At 34.8% G+C, this 15,398-nt stretch overlaps 1 long non-coding RNA gene across 4 annotated transcripts in view; it reads right to left on the reverse strand.

Annotated features, from left to right (window-relative positions):
• LOC129463824 (uncharacterized) overlaps nt 1-15,398 on the reverse strand; it is a 175,122-nt gene that overhangs the window by 81,726 nt on the left and 77,998 nt on the right. Inside the window, exon 4 of one of the 4 annotated variants that reach the window (XR_010115927.1) lies at nt 4,496-4,624. The exons of 1 other annotated variant lie outside the window; for it this stretch is intronic. This is a non-coding gene — a long non-coding RNA (uncharacterized lncRNA). Of the gene's footprint in view, nt 1-4,229; nt 4,625-15,398 lie in introns of those variants that run through there. 2 more of the 4 variants (XR_008651296.2, XR_008651297.2) reach the window with 2 other exon arrangements.

A 15,398-nucleotide genomic window follows, 5' to 3' on the forward strand; every position in this document is an offset into this window, starting at 1 on the left:
AATCATATGAGTCAATTTCTAGTACTTGTAATAAATCTCACATTATATTGGTTCTGTTTCTCTTGAGAGTTCTGACAAATACAGATTTTGGCGCTGGGAATGGTTCAATTCAAACAGATTTTTAAATTAAAAATTTTAAAAAAAGTATTACTCCTCCATAAAAATAAATGATAGAAACAGAATATTTTTAAGGATGAATTTTCTGATTTAGTTCTAGGGTTTCTGGAATTGGCTTTCTAATCTAATTAGATTTAAAGACAATAATGACTGTCTTTCCAGCATTAAAGAGAATGCTGAAAGTCCATGGCATGTTCTAGCGGTGGAGGTATACAAAATATCAACCAGTTACAGGAAAGAAGAATCTGGGTGACTGCATATTTGTGTCAAATTAATGAATATAATAAGATTGCTTAGTTAATTCTAATATCACTGGACAAAATGGGGCAAGAAAAAGATGATCTCAGAGATTTAAATTCCCAAATAAAGTTCAGCAAACATGACCTGAAAGTTTCTATGTGTGCTCTGAAGGAGACCTTTATCTCCTGGAGCTGCAGTGCTCAGACTGTTGAAAGTTAAATGCAGAATCTCATCCTTCTACTGGCTCAGTTACAACAATTTGAGTTCCCCACAAGAGTGTCTCACTTAAAGTGAGAGCAGTGATTGGGAAGGAATTAGGTGCTGAAAGTTGGAACAGGGATGTGTGGAGAAACTTAGAGGAAGCCAGGGACATTGAGCCTCTAAGTGGATCAGAATCTCAGAATCTTTCTTGCTGGTGGAAGCAGTCTCGCCACCCCTAGTGAAAGAAATGTCTCCACTCTAGTAGAAGTGGTCTCACCGAACACTTGGACACAGGAAGGGGAACATCACACACCAGGGCCTGTTGTGGGGTGGGGGTAGGGGGAGGGATAGCATTAGGAGATATACCTAATGTAAATGACGAGTTAATGGGTGCAGCACACCAACATGGCACATGTATACATATGTAACAAACCTGCACATTGTGCACATGTACCCTAGAACTTAAAGTATAATTAAAAAAAAAAAGGAAGTGGTCTCACCACTCCCATCGGGAGGATTAGCTCTGCATTGCCTGAGGAAACTGTACAGAATTGAGGATCTTTGTAAATGTTTCCAAAGAGGCCCTGTGACTCTCAAATTCTACTTTAAAGTTAGAATGATTACTCTGAACTTGTTAATACGTCTCTTAATATCTCAGTGGTGCTCCAAAAGAGCCACTGATTTTATACTCCTTTTTATTACCATTTATTGCATACAATTCAAATACCAGTGATATTGTATGAACCTTTTCTAATAGGGCTGCCAGATTAACAAATAAAAATAGAAGACATTCAACTAAATTTGAATTTTAAGTAAATAATGAATAGATGTTTAGTATAAATATATCCCATATGTAAGTATATATCATACATGAAATAAAATATACATTTATTAGACATATGTATACATGAGTATAAGTATACATATTTATGGGGCACACATATAAGAGATGTATATTATATATTAGGATATACTTATGGGACATACTTATACATAAGATGTATTTATACTAGAAAAAATGATTGTTTACCTGAAATTTGAATTTAGTTGGGTGTCTTGTATTTTATCTGACAGCTTTGTCTTGTATCTTTATTTCTTCCCAGTTGACCAAAGATAAAAGCACATCTACTTTCTGCTAGGGACTATCAGTAGTTTACCTACCACAGGTGATGTTGTCATTATGATCTGGGCATTGAGTTATCCAAAATGAAATCCTTTCCTTGTGATTCCTCCTAACACCAATTATCTGAAGCTTGGATAACTAAAACCAGAGCTTGTGACAGGGATTACATGCATGTGATTTACTGGAGGAGTGATCCCCATAAAAAGAAAAAACTTGTAAGAAAATGAATGAATCAAATTGGTGAGGTAGGAGAGAGCTAAACAAAAATGCCAAGTCAAGTAAAGTCCATCCTTAGCCTGATTCATGTGGGGAAACATATAAAAAGCATCACAGAGTTGTTCCTAGTAAGGCAAAGGAAACTGCCACTTCCATCTGATATAAGCAGAAATTATCTATGGGCCTTTTCTGAAAGTGGGGGAAGGAATGTATTTCTAGCTTTCAATAGCTGAGAGCAATTCTCTGGAGAAGGGAAATGTCAGGCCTCTGAGCCCAAGCCAAGCCATCGCATCCCCTGTGACTTGCACGTATATGCCCAGATGGCCAGAATTAACTGAAGAATCACAAAAGAAGTGAATATGCCCTGCCCCACCTTAACTGATGACATTCCACCACAAAAGAAGTGTAAATGTCCGGTCCTTGCCTTAAGTGATGACATTACCTTGTGAAAGTCCTTTTCCTGGCTCATCCTGGCTCAAAAAGCGCTCCCACTGAGCACCTTGTGACCCCTACTCCTGCCTACCAGAGAACAAACCCCCTTTGACTGTAATTTCCTTTACCTACCCAAATCCTATAAAATGGCCCCACCCTTATCTCCTTTCGCTGACTCTCTTTTCAGACTCAGCCCGCCTGCACCCAGGTGATTAAAAGCTTTATTGCTCACAGAAAGCCTGTTTGGTGGTCTCTTCACACGGACACGCATGAAAGGAAACACTTTTGTACTGTTAACAGTCACAATGGACAGCAGCTGGAAGATGGGCACAGAGTCCAGGGAAATGGGATTCTGGTGTAATAACACAGCATCTGCTAGGACATCATTGTCTTGGTGGGATGCCATGGCTCGAGGCTATAATTCTAGCACTTTGGAAGGCTGAGACAGGAGGATTTTCTGAGCCCAAGAGTTTGAGACCAATCTAGGCAACGTAGTGAGACTCTTCTTTACAAAACAAATGAAAAAATTGGCTGGACACGCACGGTGGCATAAGCCTATAGTCTCAAGTAATTGGGAGGCTGAAGTGGGAGGATGGTTTGAGTCTGGGAGGTGGAGGTTGCAGTGTTGCAGTGAGCTGTGATTGCACCACTGCACTCCAGCCTTGGCTACAGAATAAGACCCTGTCTCAAAAAAAAAAAAAAAAAAAAAAAAAAAAGAAGACTATCATTGTCTTTGATTCCATTTTCATTCTTACTTCTGAAAACATAATTTACTCTTTCCCTAGTATTTAGAAATCAATGTTTTGTTTTCCTTATTCAAATAAAAATGTTTTGCTAAATTAACGCATCACCTTATGAATTGGGAAATATGGTGGACACTATTCAATCCTTATTTCACATCATTTGTGATATAGAATATTTTCATATTCATGAAAATGTATTTAATATATTACATTCTGGTTCTCATCCAGCTTTTCCCTATCCCTTCATTGAGAGTTTTCTAAGCTGTATCTTTTATCTTTCTATCTTCTAAATGTCATCCATCCTGTACTTAGCCTTTTATTCTACCCACCACCCTTTGGAAATTTCAAAGAGGTACTTCCATTATTTTACTACCATTTACTTACAAGCCTATTATTGCCAATTCTATTTTTTCTTTCCTTGCTTTTCTTTCTGTGCTCAAAATTCACACATAGACCCACCTAATGAATGTTCTACAGACACTTCAAATATAAAATAAAACATTTTCTTCACAATTCTTCACAATGCCTGCTCTTCCTTCTTTATATTAGTTAACAGCATTTATACAATTCAGAACTGTAGTTTTATGAATATCCTTTCTGATCTTCTATCACAATTAATTATGTACTTATAAATGTATTTCAAATCCACCATAGGATTTACATTCCCGCCCACTACTACCATCTAATATCAAGCCTTCATTATCTGTTGCCTGGGTTATTTTAAGAGACATCTAGTGGTTTCTATGACTTCAGTTTGGCAGTTCTTCAAACTATCTTCAGTGCAAGGCTAGCCGCTTTAACAACAGAAAATCTTGATGGCTTTATGTGATAAAATTTAGTTCTCAGGTCAGGTGGGTAGGAATGGGGGATTGTATTAGTCAGGGTTCTCTAGAAGGACATAACTAATAGGATTGATGTATATATGAAAGGGAGTTTACTAAGGAGAATTGACTCACACAACCACACTGTGAAGTCCCACAATAGGCTACGCAAGCTGAGGAGCAAAGAAGCCAGTAGTGGATCAATCCAAGTCACAAAACCTCAAAAGTAGGGCAGCTGACAGTGCAGCCTTCAGTCTGTGGCCAAAGGCTTGAGACCACCAGGCAAACCAATGGTGTAAGTCCAAGAGTCCAAAAGCCGAAGAACTTGGAGTCTGATGTTGGAGGGGCAGGGAGCATTCAAGATAGGAGAAATATGAAGGCTGGAAGACTCAGCAAGTACGCTCATTAAACCTTCTTCTGCCTCCTTTTTCTAGCCTCCCTGGCAGCCAGTGGTATGATGCCCACCCAGATTAAGGGTGGGTCTGCCTCTCCCAGTCCAGTGACTCAGTTGTTAATCTCCTGTAGCAACATCCTCACGGACACACCCAGAAACAATACTTTGCATCCTTCAATCCAATCTAAGTTTGACAACTACTACTAACCATCACAGGGATCATGTGTTATTGTTCCATGCAATCATTAAGAGAACCATGGAGTCTCTGCTATTTTCAACCTGTGGCTCCGCAATCCTTTTTGGTATCAGGATCCTCTGCTGGAATATCTGCATGTAGCTAGTGGACAGAGAAAGAAAATGGAAATGGCATACCTTCTCTTTGGGTACAATCCACTGATATGGTATTTGTTCACACATGGCTACGAGAAAGGCAAGAACATATTGTATAGCTGTGTACGAGGATGGAAATGCTTTAATGAGCAACATAGCCCACGCTTCATGCTAAAAAAATTTTAATGTTCTCCTCTTTCCATACATGGAACACATTCAACTTCCTTTATAAGAGAGATGGCTCAAAGTCCCTTGTAATCACAGCACCTAGCTCAAAGTCCACAATATCTACATGATGCACAGTGTTTAATTTGGTTTTTGGTATGTGATGTCAATAATTCCAGGAACTAAAAATGAAGTATCTTTGTTCTTGCCACCACTCAACACACACGCAGACGCATGCACACGCACACACACACACACACACACTCTTCATTTGGAAAGACTAAAATGGGAGATACTAAAGTCATGGTGCTCAATAATCTTGAAATTCTTTTTGGTGGATATCACTAAATCCCCTACCCTGAAGACAGGGGAAGGCTTTGATTGCATCCTGATTTTACTTTGTGGGAAGAATTCTTTTATCTACTGTTTTTTCTCAAGCCAGTATGTTATTTCATGTCTATTACCCAGTGTGGCCATGACTGAAATGCATGTTGAGAGGCATTCCTCTGAGAACTGTACAGTGTTTTAGTCATTATTTTAGATAGCTTCTTGCCAGTGCAAGTTTGAGATCAAAGAGTCAAAATGTGTTAGTGTGAGTTTATAGTTTCATTGATAATACACTTTTCTCAAGTACTTACTGGGTTCTAATCTATCTACTTCCAGCAAGTTTCAAATCCCAGAAAACACATCCAGAGTTGTTTCCCAGACGTAATTTTCCAACCTGATTATTTGTTTCCTTACTCCCATGCCTCTGTCTCAACTTAATGGTGTTAGCCTTAGGCTATCTGAAATAATAGACTTGATTGGAAAGGCTAAATCCTTAATCAGAACTTTTCGGCCACGGTCTTTTTCTCGTAAAAATCTTACTCAATTTTATTTTTTTATCATTTGGATTCTCAAAGAATACTTTTTGTTTTCTAATCCAGCAAAGCTGCACAAATCTGAACTCTGTCATTCCTTTGTATTGTTCACAAGCGAAACAATTCTTACACAAGTTTTTGTTTTTTTACTAATCATACCAATGTCATGTATTCGGATCTCTGTTGCAGTCCCACCCAGTTTTAAGGTACTAATGTCTTTACATAGAGAAGTAGTGCTAGCTATTGTAAGAGATACATTTCCAAATCTCAGTGGTTTAATACAATATGTTTGATTCCTGATTACATAAAGTCCAACGCATGGAATGGGCAAAACTCTATTCAGTTAAAGTGACCCATATTGACAGAGACCCTGACAGCTTCACCATATTTGGCAAACAAATATCCTGTTTCTGCCAGTTTTCTTTCTGAAATGCAAATCTAACAATATAATTTTTATTGTTGAAATATTACTATAAATTTCTTACCGTCTTGAGAATAAAATCCAAGACCCTTAATATACCACAGAAAAATTATTTTGTTTTGAACTCTTCTATGTCTCATACAAAATACAGGCCCTGCAGTATAGAGCAGCATAAATATATCTGCATTTCCAAACTCTTTAGCTTATCATATAATGTTCCCCTTCGGAAATTTCCTCCTCCATGACTGTTATGCACTGCCATATTTGTCCAGCAGAATCTAGCTCAATGTCCTCTCTTCCTGGATGGCTTTTCCAAAATCCACATCTGCCAAAGACAATTGACTTTTCTTTGTATAATCTCTTGAAGTTAGTTTTTGTTTTGTGCTAACAATGATGCATTCTCTACATTTTTATAATTTCTTCTTATTGACCTTATACAAGTTCTAAAATTACACATTTTCCTTAACATCTAGCTTAGAGCTGAAGTGAAAGAAGCCAAAGAGATATTTATTGCGATCTGCTGCATTCTTAAAATTTTCTAAGATACATTACAGCATTATTTATTTTGCACTAAAGGTTTAATACTTTTAAGACTTGTGAATTATAATGCTGAGATTCAGAGTACTTATATTTATAAATGTAATTAACCATTTGCATTTTATTTAACTCTATAATAATTTGTCTTGGAGTTCAATGTCTTTTGTTTGTTTTTCAGAATAAAGAAATGTCCCTGTTTTCTTGTAATTTGCTTTAATATTATGATAAATTGCAAAATTTAAGGCTGTATATATAATGGAGATATTTGTATATGTAGTATTTTAACATGATTTTTGAAGCATTTTTATATGTCTGAATGCTTCAGAAAAGTTAATTCTGAGTCAAGAATAAGGCTGGGTCAGTGAGATTTGGCTGTGTTTGAATTTAGTTTCAGAAATGCATTGATCTGTATGATGGCCAGTTTTATGTGTCAACTAGACTAGTCTAAGGGATGCTCAGATATCTGACAAAACATTATTTCTGGGTGCATCTGTGAGGATATTTCTGGAAGAGATTAGCATTTGATTCAGTAGACTGAGTAAAGAAGATCTGCCCTGACTAATGTTGGTAGGTATCTTCCAATCCACTGTGGGTCCAAATAGAGCAAAAAGGCAGGGTAAGGGTGAATTTACTCTCTATTTCAGCTGGGACATCTATCTGCTACTGCATCCAATATTAGCACTCCTATTTTGGGGCATTCAGACTCAGACTAAATCATGCCACCAGCTTGTCTGGTTCTCCAGCTTGTAGATGGTAGGTGGTGGGACATCTTGGCCTCTGCAATGGGGTGGGCCAATCCCTGTAATATATCTATCATCTGTCTATCTCTTATTGGTGCTTTTTCTCTGGAGAACCCTGACTAATACATCTGTCTTCTACTAGATATAAAGAAATATGTTAGGCTCTTAGAGAGATAGAATAAAACATTTCCTGCTTTCATGATGTTTTGGTGCGGACCATATTGGATTAGAGGATTTGAGAACAAGAGTCAATTTGTCTTTGATATTTTCAGAGATGACTCTATGGCTCATACTTTTAATTTTCTATCTCCAAAAGGTTAATTTTGATTTTTACTAATTATTAAGATGCTTCATAACAAACATTTTTTTTTTCTTTAAAATCATCCTTCTCAGAGATTGAGCTTTGCACCTTTCATTTCTGATTTACTACTGACTAAACCAACAATACAAATACTGAAAGGATAGCATGGTAATTCTTGTCTCTGAAGTGTCTGTGTGTGATGTTATGTGATGGATAACACATTTTGCATCAAGAGACCTGACTTTCCTTTCCTACTTCTTTATTAACCAATTATATAGTGTCTAATGAATTGAGTCACTGAATCTTTATTTTATTATCTTGAAAATTCAATGCACAATGACTAAATTGCAATAAATGAGATAATATATAAAAATGTTATGCATATATTCCAGCAATATGAGATATTTTTGGAAGCTGATAAGTCACTTCAATTTCATTTTGGAATTAACATGAAATAGCTGCTAAATTGATAAATAAATGAATATCAAATATTAAAATTATTGGTCACATATTTCTGATTCTCCCTCAGAATGAGAAATTGCTTATCAATAAGTGTTTTATGATTTGCCATGTTTTTTCTTTCAATATACACAAAAATAACATACAAATAAATCAAATATTTTTCCCCTCCCTTTCTGGAAATATGCTATAGACATAAATCTAGCTTATTGAACAGCTCTTCTGTGTTAGGAGGTACAATCACCCACGTGTGACTATGGTTCATTCTTCTCAAATATATACAATATTTCCCATAAAACTCTTTGAAATAACAGAAATGAACCAGAGATTTTTTAAAGACTATGTTTCCTTTGGATTTTTAAGAAATGATAACAAACATACAAAGAGAAACTAGGTGACTATTAAGTTAATTAATTTTAAGTATATTATTTAAAGACTACTCTTTGTTCAAGAAAACTAAGCTTATTTTATATGTGCTTCAATTATCTATAAATTATAGTGGAATTGATATTGGTAGCACTTCACATGCTCTTAAACCGGTCTTCTTTGTAGCTTTCAAAATATTTACACCTCTAATATGCTATTTAGTCATCACAACAACTAAACAAGAAATATTTTCTCCTTACATGTGAGAAAAAAGATATTTTAAAATCAAGATTTTTTATATTATATATTGAGAAAATTGTAGTATAAGGCATCAAACATACATCTTCCAATTCCAAACCTTCACTATTTAAACAAAAAATAAACAAGAACTTCAAAGCTAACACCAGGAAAAGACTAGTACTCTCACTCCCTGAGGCTTCGAAGATGAGGACTAAATCCTGCCAATTCTAACCGTCTCATTTATTCAAAGAGCTAGAATAGAAAGTTCAGAAATCTTTGGGGACCCACTCCAAAGGCACCGGATTTGGCACTGAAAACATTCCTAAAGCACAGATTGAAGCAGGAACAAGAAAAGGGAAACATTTGCAGTGTGTGACTTGTATTTTAAGATCCATTTTATTATGATTTTATTAAAGTATTTGCAGTAGCATCAAGGATCAGGATAAACTCAAGCATAAAGACCTTTGGGATAAGGGTTACGGCAAGTTAAAGTTTGGCCTATGGACAGCAAAAGCATCTTCCTTTGTAAAAACAATAAAAACAAGTCAGATGAGGCAGTGGGGGATAGTAAATCTAAGGCCTGTATCTCTGCCAAAAGATTCAATACAAACAGCTACATTTCTCCCAACTCTGCTGTTTGTGTTGTTGTTGCCAAATTCACCAGTGTAATGTCCATTAAAATAACATCTTTGGGAAAATAGCACAGTATCAGTGTTGTCTATGAAAATGACAAAAACAGAAAGAAAATGGCACTTGTGACAATCTCTAGATGAGTAACTGCGGGGAATCAAATTTCTAAAGAAAAAAAATAGTGGTAAGAAGTGGATAAAAGGAAACAATTGTTGCAGAGGTCAAAATAAGTTTTAAATTATCCAGCCTTGGGTTTTTCTTCATAGCAGCATGAGAACGGACTAATACAACTTCATTGAATTTAATCACAGTTCAAACATCAAAAATCGGGTGGATCACCATCTCATTGATTTATGACTCAGTTACTTCCTTCATTTTTCAAAGCAATAATACAGAAACTTCTGTACATCAATGGTCCATGAGAATCATCACTTATTATATGATAGTTATTCAATTCAACATCTTCTGACTTTTCAAAATTGCTCACATAACCATCACATGTTGATGAAGTCACGTCTCAAACTCTTGAGCCAATTCTTTCTTAAAAAAGCAAGGTTCAGGTGAGTAGCTCATGACATCAGTAGTGACAATTTACTCTTGAATCTGCTCTAAATTTCCTCAGAGCCATTGTTGTCTCCGGTTCCCCCGTGACTATATTCTTCCTGAATTTCTACTCTTCAAAGCAGTGTGCCATGCTGTACCAACCCCAATACGTGCTTCTGACCATCTATCCTCTTCCTCTATCAAAACCTACCTTGTATTTCAACACAGTCTAGGATTTTGACAAATATTTATACTAATATTATAATTTTTCAAGCTATATCTAAAAATTCATATTTTCCATATAATTCCTTGCCATCCTGTGATCTCTGCTTGACACGCTCTCATAGTTCTGTTTCCCTTCTCAGCCTTGACCTTCCAGAGTGCCCACTCCAGGCAAGTTTCATTATTCAAGTCATAGAGAAATATTTTCTCTTCGAGGTAAGATAGTATCTGTGATGATTAATTTTATATGTCAGCTTGCCTAGACCATGGGTTTCCCATATATTTGGTCAAAAATTATTTTTGGTATTTCTATGAGGGTATTTTTGATATAGGAGTTAAAAAGAAATGACTTAGACAGATAGTGAGGGTATGAAGTCCTTGGTAAGGTTTTCCTTTTAATGAAAAGCAGCCCCAAATCATTTTCCTTTCTAACAAGGAGCAGCCTGTAAAATCGAGCCACAGATACAGATGCCAGCAGAGGAATACTACTGGGGACTAGGCATGTTCAAAATGGCGGCTCCATCTTCTCTTCTTGCCAGCCATGTGTACAGTAAGGAGCAGATAAGATGGTGCTGGTCAAGTGGAGGGCCCATTTGCATAATAACATTGGGTGGGGTGGCCAGCCCTCCATGCAGGCTATGTAAATGGCACACCTGATCAAACCAATCTGTGAGCCCTATCTAAATCAGACACACTGCCTCCTCAAGCCTGCCTATAAAATCTGGCAAACTCCACAGGAGGCCCATCTTTCCCTTCCAGAAGCCCCTGTCTCTCACTAAAGAGAGAGTTGTTCTCCTTTCTCTTTCTCTGCCTATTAAACCTCTGCTTCGCAACTCCTCGTGTGTATCCATCTTCCAAATTTTCTTGGTGCGAGACAACGAACCCTGGATATTTACCCCAGAAAACGTAGCTGCTTCATTTTGAATGAGATTAAACTTTAAATCAGTGGACTTTGAGTAAAACAGATTTCTCTCCATTGTATTGTGGGCCTTGTACAGCAGTTGAAGGTCTACATAGAACAAAAATGACAGGCTTCCCGCAAGCAAGAGAAAATTTTCGAGCAGATAGTATTTGGACTTCATCTGCAATATAGGCTTTTGCTGAACAGCCTTTGGACTTACCTGAAACATTGGTTCTTCTGGGTCTCCAGCTTGCTGGCCCACCCTGTAGATTTTGGACTTGCTAGATTCCATAATCATGAAAGCCAATTTCTTCTTATAAATCCCTGCCTATACGTATATATAAACATCCTATTCTGCTTCTCATTCTGTTTCTCTGGAAAATGCTAATGACAGTACTTTTTTTTAAAGCAATGTATTCATATTCATACAAAATAGTACTATAATAACATGGAAAACCTTAAAAATTAAAACTGTACCTCTCTTTTACTTTCATGATCATTCTCCTATAGCACTTTCCTCTTGGTCTAAATTAATATATTTTTATAAAATTATTACAGGTACTGACAGTTTACATTATAATGTTATTATAAATGTTTTCTAAGTTCTGCATTCAACATTATTTCATAAATAACACATTGGATAGTTTTATTACAATTAGTGTTTGTATAACTACTAGACTTTATTATGGGTTTTGAAATATGTGGATTTAATTTTTTAATATTTAAGAAAAATTGATGATAAATTGCCTATATATGCAATTTCAATAAGTAGAATTATTAGATTAAAAGTTATGAGCATTTTGAATTATTTTCTAAAAACTGTGATAATGCCTGTACATGTGACTAAGTATTAAACTGTCAGCAGTATGCAAGTACTCATGTGACACAGAACACTAATATATATTATATATTGTCACCTATGAAATTCATTTGATAGATGAATGACAATGAAATGCATTTAAAATATTATCAAACGTTATTACCAAAACGTCACAATAACCCATGGTCTTTACTTTTTATACTTAAGTATTGCATTATCTATAATTTAAATTGGAGGTTAAGTGTTAAAGATCAAAGCCTTTGTGAATCTAATCAATTGTGTTAATTTTTTATAGCTTCTAATAAATTATAGTGATTTTTTCCTCTGAGCATTGTTTGGTTTATATCTAATGTATTCACATAAAATTTATTACTGTGATTTTTAAAATATTCATTTATTTAGGCATTGATATCTTTTTTTTCATCTAAGAAGGCTGTTACTTTTTTGTTCAGTTTCCGAGTAGCAGGGGTTTTATTTTCTTCTAATATTTATTATGATTTCTAGGTTTGTGCATTGATATATTATTATCTAATCAATTTTTGTGAATAGTCAATGAGTGCTTTGTACTCTTACATTAATATTAAGGCCATAAAGAAACTAAAACTAAAAGTGAATTGGAAAACAATAACAGGAACAGAAGCTTTTTAAAGCCCAGGTATATAATTCTTAATGGTGATTAAAACTGGCTTAATTACATTTGTGCAAATAACATAGCATAAAAATACACAAATATCAATATAAAAATGTACAAATAAATGGACAGAATTAGGATATTGTTAACAGACGTCTTACCTGACCATGTAAGCCCGTGAAACAAAAGTAGATCAACAACAAATAATAGTAAGGAAGATACGACACAGCCATAAAGCTAATGACGATAATTCACCAAAACGATCATTTTCATAGAATTATTTCTCAGTTATTTGAATTACTTAATAATTTGAGATTTATGTATAACACCACAGGAGTAGTACCATGCAGGGGTATAATAATTGATGCCTAATTTTTTAAAAAGTGATAAATATTATGCCTTTGTTAAGAAAAGACAAAATGATGTGCTGATGCACTGTTTAAAGGTAGGCTCTGCAATAAATCAAATGGAGACCATTTCTGGGAGAATTGGGAAACCAGCCAGAAAACGGTTGTGTAATACAGACCCAGAAATTGGTTGTGTACTATAGAATTAATTACTTTCCAAAGCAATGGGTCCAGACTAACACTACAAACAAACATAGTGCCCAGTTTTATGTTTTGTATATTTCTCCATCCAACAATTCATTATAGCAGATTTAGTAGTATGTTCACGAAAAAAGATAATTGGTAAATTAATTATATTTTTAATTTTTGGTATTACTTTTTTGTTTAATAATAAATTAGTGTTTTAAAATAATAGATGACAAGTAAAAACAATTTGTTTTAAACTGGGGACATGTATATGAAAATACAGAAATGTTGACAACATTAGATTATGTAGTCTCAGTTGCTCAGGAGACTGAGGAAGGAGGATCCTTTGAGACCAGGAGTTCAAGGTTGTACTGTCCTCCAGCCTGGGCAACATAACGAGACCCTATCTTAAGAAAAAAAAAAAAACCTAATATTCGAAAAATATTTATTGTGTGTCTTCCAAATACCAGCCTATAAATAAAACCGAGAAAACCCCTGTACTTTTGGGAATTATATTCTAAGTTTAATGACAAGAGGAGAATGAAAAGTAACAAACATTAAAATGAAACAAAAACTAAATCGGTACGGATTTTTCTGTAAATGAATGTGGGTTATTTCCCATTCCCTTTCTACTTTACTTATGTTTTATTTATTTTTATCTATTAAAATCTCCATTGATAGATTTTGCCAATTTCTAAAATCTGAAATATGTGGAAAGTAAAATTTAAAAACTAAAATATGAAGCTTGTCAACTTCTTTTCTTTTAACAGAAATTTAAAATATATATTTTTGCTGAAACAGAGACACAACACATTTCCATGTTATCTCTTAGATGTTTTATGTATTTTTAGCTACAGCATTTCAATGCCAATTGTTACATTTTATAGGTGTCTCCTTTTTACAGTTATAATTGTATATATCACTTGAAATAATTATATTTTCAAAACAAAATTTACACTATGTGACAAAAAGACTGGAAACAAAATGGTGTATTGATATAAATATATAATCGAAACTAATATTTAATGGGTTTTTAAATATATTTTTGTTTGCTAATTTTCCCTGGAAATTAGATTTCCATATATAAATCTGCAACTTAGGAAACTGGAATTTCTTCCCATTAGAGATACAGTAATAACTTTGTAATTAGTGAGATCATTGTCATACTGAATAATCAGATCATTGAACACATGCATTACAGTAAGAAAATAAAAAATAAAAAATCCTTGATAGTAACATAACTGTCCCATTAAAGTCTTGATTAACTTTATAACAATAATACAGTATCATTCTGGTTTTGTAAATTAGCAGACAAATTGGAAATATATCATACAAGGCTCCTGTATCTTTACAGAAGAGAAGGATGCTTAATTAAAATAATATAATGCTGGCAACATTAATTTCTTATTGTGAGGACTTAGCAACTAGCTTCAGAATATGAGGCCAAAATTATATTTCAGCAGTTTTATGTTAAATGTTTCAAGGAAAGCCATACGGCCCCTGGGCACTGCATGACATACAGTAGTATCAGAAACAATTGATGTGTGTAATGACAATTGCAAGCATCCTTTCCAGATGAGCTGACCCACCCTGATTCCACCCTGCTGCTCCTGTTGGTCAGCAGGTACCTTTCACCATCTGTTTCTCTCCCAGCAGCTGAATCATTTCTCTTATTGTGTACCTAAATGGTGAAGCATGTTTAATATGAAATATAGCTTGTAGGCCATGGGATATTCTAAGTATTTCTATTTAATTTGGTTAGACTAATTTTAGCTTGAAATGCATTTTTCCTTTGGTAGCGTGAAAGTCGTTTCTATCCTGAGCATAATCAGATGAAGGCATGTAAATTTTTAATAGGGACTGTACATATAATTACAGAGATTGCTGTAATTTGCTCTTTGTATTATTAACATGCTTATGATGATATAATAATCATTCCTTCTAACTAAGTACTTTGCATGATTACTAAACTGGCCATGAAACTATAGAGCTTCTAGGAAAACATGTATACTCTGTTGACTTAAAACGTAGACATCATTTTTGCATTGTTCTTTGTCTTTCTTCCCAGAAGATCAAAATTTGCATTATGATTTTTTATGTTGTATTAATTTTTTAAACATTTTAATAGAGCCCAAAATGTTAATGTTACACCCAGGAGATTCACTTATGCTTCTTTGAAGCAATTCTTGGTTTAGGAAAATGGGAGATAAGAAATTAAGTCATTCCGGGGGACAAGCCTAAACCTGTGATTCTTCCTAGGAAAGGACTGGTAGGGGCCCAGGAAAGAAATGCGTAGTGGAAATCCTTTATTCCTGAGAGAAGGGAGGGGAGCTGAAACCTGAGCATATTATAAGCAAATGTTATAAGCAACATTTCCAAAATCATTCAAGAAACAAATATTTGTAAAACGTT

Source organism: Symphalangus syndactylus, chromosome 15, assembly GCF_028878055.3.
Source record: "Symphalangus syndactylus isolate Jambi chromosome 15, NHGRI_mSymSyn1-v2.1_pri, whole genome shotgun sequence".
NCBI lineage: Eukaryota > Metazoa > Chordata > Mammalia > Primates > Hylobatidae > Symphalangus > Symphalangus syndactylus.